General features: G+C 42.0%; 1 non-coding gene across 1 annotated transcript; it reads right to left on the minus strand.

The window, feature by feature from the left end:
* Nucleotides 1-3,949: 3,949 nt before the first annotated feature.
* On the minus strand, nt 3,950-4,157 carry LOC123455240. The gene has a single exon (XR_006633781.1). It is a non-coding gene; the product is annotated as a small nucleolar RNA U3 (small nucleolar RNA).
* Nucleotides 4,158-4,939: the final 782 nt, after the last annotated feature.

The following is a 4,939-nucleotide window of genomic DNA, read 5'->3' on the forward strand; positions in this document are numbered from 1 at the left end:
AACTTTATGTGGGATCAAGAGTGGGATTTAAACCAGGTGTGGTGGCGCATGCCTTTAATCCCAGCACTCGGGAGGCAGAGGTAAGAGGATCGCTATGAGTTCGAGGCCACCCTGAGACTACATAGTGAATTCCAAAAAAAGAGTGGAATTTAAATGTAATTTGGTTGTGGAACAACACAGATCCTACAGTAGATTGTAGTATCTTTATTGGCATTTGGCTTTGGGAGATTTTGTTGGGTAATTATACATCAGTGTACTAAACCGTGTCTTTAAGATAGTATCAGTGTCAAGTGTGGCGTGAGCTTCATTGTTTCAGTGGGTGGTTCCTTGGGCTTTCTACAGCTTAGAGGTAAAGTGGAGGTTTAGGGTTATAGGAACATCGGTGAGTCTGAGCAATGGACTCTGATCCACACGGAGCTAGAAGCTTCATGGCTGTGGCATTTTCTTTGTAGTTAGTTCCAAGACAAGCTCAGCACCTACCACATAGTAGAAATTGAATTTTGAAAAAGTATTTATTTGCATATGTGGTGCGTGTGTGTGTGTGTGTGTGTGTGTGTGTGTGCATGCACCAGGGTCTCTTGCCACTGTACACGAATGCCTGTCTTGCTTTATGCGAGTGTCTAGGGAATTGATCCTAGGCTGTGGGCTTTGCAAGCAAGTGCATTTAACCACTGAGCAATGTCCCTAGCCCAAGATGAATATTTATGAATGAACAATGAATGCTCACAGATTATCTAAGAATCCATGATCCTCTCAAATATGGGACCAATGCTCCTTTTTTTCCCCCCCTAATGAAATTTGGAATTTTTTTTAGTCTGGCTCATCTTTTCTTTAGGAAGTTAAGTCATGTGACCATTAGCTTGTAATTGATGCCATTCAGCGGACCTCAGTGGAGAACATTATCCTTTTCATCAGTATCCCAATCAAGGGCTCAAAGGTGTCCGAGGGACCTGAAAGTGATTACTTTGGCATGTGACTACAGTTTTGCACTTGTGTGTGAGTGGTGTGTGTGTGTGTGTGTGTGTGTGTGTGTGTGTGCAGGTGGTCGTGGTAGTAAGTTCTGGAATTCTGAAGTTGAACGACAGCCCTTGCCCTCACACAGGATGCCTCCTCCTCCTTCTTTCTTTTCTCAGAAGCTCAGGCACAGCCCTTCGTGGGCACAACTGACTTTAATGCCTCTGCTCCCCCGACAAGTGGGCTGGGGCCGAGGAAGCTGCCACAAACAACAGCGGGAGGATGAAAGGGAGAAATCCAAGTGGTTCATAGCCATGTCAGTGGAAGCTCACAGAAGCGACACAATTGAACACCGCTCCAGACAAAACCATTCTTAGGAAAATCTGCCTCCAGCCTGGTGCCATGGTTGTTTTATTTATTTATTTTCTTTTTCTTTTAATTTTTATTAGCATTTTCCATGATTATAAAAAAAATCCCATGGTAATTCCCTCCCTCCTCCCCCCACACTTTCCTCTTTGAAATTCCATTCTCCATCATATTACCTCCCCATCAAAATCATTGTATTTACATATATACAATATCAACCTATTAAGTACCCTCCTCCCTTCCTTTCTCTTCCCTTTATGTCTCCTTTTTAACTTACTGGCCTCTGCTACTAAGTATTTTCCTTCTCATGCAGAAGCCCAGTCATCTGTAGCTAGGATCCACATATGAGGGAGAACATGTGGCGCTTGGCTTTCTGGGCCTGGGTTACCTCACTTAGTATAATCCTTTCCAGATCCATCCATTTTTCTGCAAATTTCATTTTTTTTTTTTTTTTACTGCTGAGTAGAACTCCATTGTATAAATGTGCCATATCTTCATTATCCACTCATCAGTTGAGGGACATCTAGGCTGGTTCCGTTTCCCAGCTATTATAAATTGAGCAGCAATAAACATGGTTGAGCACGTACTTCTAAGGAAATGAGATGATTCCTTCGAATATATGCCTAGGAGTGCTATAGCTGGGTCATATGGTAGATCAATCTTTAGCTGTTTTAGGAACCTCTACACTGATTTCCACAATGGCTGGACCAGATTGCATTCCCACCAGCAGTGTGGAAGTGTTCCTCTTTTTCCACTTATTTTATTTTTAGAGAGAGAGAGAAAGAGAGAGAGAGAGAGAGAGAGAGAGAGTTCATCAGTGTGTTCTTAAAGGAAATGAGACTTAAAGAGATTGTATAGCTTCTCTAAGTTTCAAGGTCATGAAGCCAATAGATGAGGAGGCTAGGACTTTGGCTCACACTTGCAATCTTACAGGCTGTAGGCTTAATTGCTACACTGCATAATAGAAATTTGGTCAAAGGGTCAAGTGCAAGGTGAAGGGAAAAAATGACAGTGATCACCAGCTCTTGCTAGCCCCAGTCCCGAAGGAAATACTTCTGCATACGTTAACCTACACAATACAGTTATCTTCATTTTCTTTTGTTTAATTTCAGATGAGAGATTTGAAGCATAGAAAAGTTAAATATCTGGGGCTGGAGAGATTGATCAGTGGTTAAGGAACTTGCCTGCAAAGCCTACTGACCCAGGTTCAATTCCCCAGTACCCACATCAGATGCATAAAGTGGCACATTGCATCTGGAGTTTGTTTGCAGCAGTTGGAGGTTCTGCACACTCATTCTCTCTGTCTGTCTCTCTTTTCTCTATCTCTTTCTGCTTGGAAATAAATAGATAAATACACATTTTTAAAAATAGTACTTAAAGGGCTGGAGTGATGGCTTATCAGTTAAGGCGCTTGCCTGCAAAGCCTAAGGACCCATGTTTGACTCTCCAGGTCTCACGTAAGCCAGACGCACAAGGTGACATGAGGACGTAAGGTCACACATGTGCACAAGATGACACACACATCTGGAATTTGGCTGCAGTAGCTGGAGGCCCTGGCACACCAATTGTTTCTCTCATTAAAAAAAAAAAATTGAAAATAGTAGAGCTTAAAGGGCTGCCTAAAATGATGAAGCAACAGTCTAATTTATGGGCCTGGGGAACATAGAAGGAATTTTGTCCTGTGGCCACTGTGCCAAGGGGGGTGAAAGGCATCCAAGAATTAAAGATGTTATACTTATTAGACATTCAGGCCCCCTCAGTAGAAAATCTAAGTTGCAAAGGATTTTCTAGGGTTGAGTGCTTTTTTTTTTTTTTTTTTGCAATGTTGGGGATTGAACCCGTGGCCTTGTTCCCACTAGGCAAGTGCTCTACCATTGAGCTACGTTCCTAGCATCTTAGAAGGCAGATTTGAAGACATGCCCCCAAAGAGTATGGCTTACTGTACTGAGCGTGGAGTGTGGGTGGCTCTCACCTGAAGTAACCCAACAATACATTTATTCTTCATAATGAATGAGTCATGGGTTTTGTCTTCATGCTGAATTTGTGTTATTAAGACAACCACCTTATATCATGGCCCTGGGCGGAGGCGGCTATTACGGAGCAGAAGAAACAAAGTTTAACTTTAACAAATGTGTCATTTAGCTCCAGCTGTCTAATCTTGGGTACATTACTCACCAAAAGAATTAGACAGGTTATTTCATGTCTTGTTAAAAAAAGAGGGGGCTGTAAAAGCCTTTTCCAGTGTTCAAGTATTTGTTGCTTCTACAATTTTGAGTGGATGGTAAAGATTTAAATTAGATGATATTCATCAAGTTATTGTCAATCATTGATTTTTTTTTGAGTGCTCATGCTGGTCCCATATTTTCTTGAATACTTGATAATGTCTCATCTATCTATCTATCTATCTATCTATCTATCTATCTATCTATCTATCATCTATTTATGGGAGAGAGAGAGAGAATGAGTGCATCAGGGCCTCCAGTCACTGCAAACAAACTCCAGATGCATGTGCCACCTTATGCATCTGGTTTATGTGGGTATTGGAGAATTGAGCCTCGAACCAGGGTCCTTAGGCTTCACAGTCAAGCGCATAAATGCTAAGCCATCTCTCCAGTCCCTAATTTTTTTTTTTATTCCGACTGTGTCCTCTCCCTCCAGGACCCTCAAAGAAAAGCAGGAACAATAATCAAAGGCAAGTGGCAGTTGCAGCAAAGCAACACCAAGAGCCAGCTTCACGCTCAGGAGAGAGTACTGCGCCTCCTCCTCATGATTTCCATACTCTACATGATCAGAGAAACTTCTCTAGTAATAAACTGTAGAAATGATCCCTGAGGCTGGGAGTGGTGGTGCATGCCTTTAATCCCAGCACTCGGGAGGCAGAGGTAGGAGGATCGCCGTGAGTTCAAGGTCACGCTGAGACTACATAGTGAAGTCCAGATCAGCCTGGGCCAGAGTGAAACCCTACCTTAAAAAACAAAAACAAAAACAAAAACAAAAAGATCCCTTTAAGTATAGCCTTTGTAGTTCTGATTTTTTAAATAAAAATTTAAAATTTAAATAATTTATGTATTTAAGAGAGCATTAAAGAGAAAGAGGCAGGGTGGGGGGGGGTGAGTGGTGAGAGAGAATGGGTGTGCCAGGGCCTCCAGCCACTGCAAACAAACTCTAGATGCATGTGCCACCTTGTGCATTTGACTTATGTGGGTCCTGGGGAATTGAACTGAGGTCCTTTGGCTTTGCAGGCAAATGCCTTAACCGCTAAGCCATCTTTCCAGTCTTGTAGTTCTAATTTTTTGTTTGTTGTGTTAGTAGGCTTTCCAATGTCTGATAAAGATTCAAATACCTTATTTGAGTCACAGCATATCACATTTTTTTCTAATTTACACATGAGGGAAATGCTTCCTTCATAGTCTAACTTATAAAAGGTACATAATGAACAACTTGCATGGTGGCATGGGCTTTAATCCCATCACTCAGGAGGCAGAGGTAGGAGGATCGCTGTGAGCTCAAGGCCAGCCTGAGATTACATAGTGAATTCTAGGTCAGCCTAGGCCAGGGTGAGACCCTACCTCAAAAAAAACAAAAAATAGAAAAACACTTTTTAAAAAAGAGCAGATAA

The sequence above is a fragment of the Jaculus jaculus genome, chromosome 15, assembly GCF_020740685.1.
Source record: "Jaculus jaculus isolate mJacJac1 chromosome 15, mJacJac1.mat.Y.cur, whole genome shotgun sequence".
NCBI classification, from domain to species: domain Eukaryota; kingdom Metazoa; phylum Chordata; class Mammalia; order Rodentia; family Dipodidae; genus Jaculus; species Jaculus jaculus.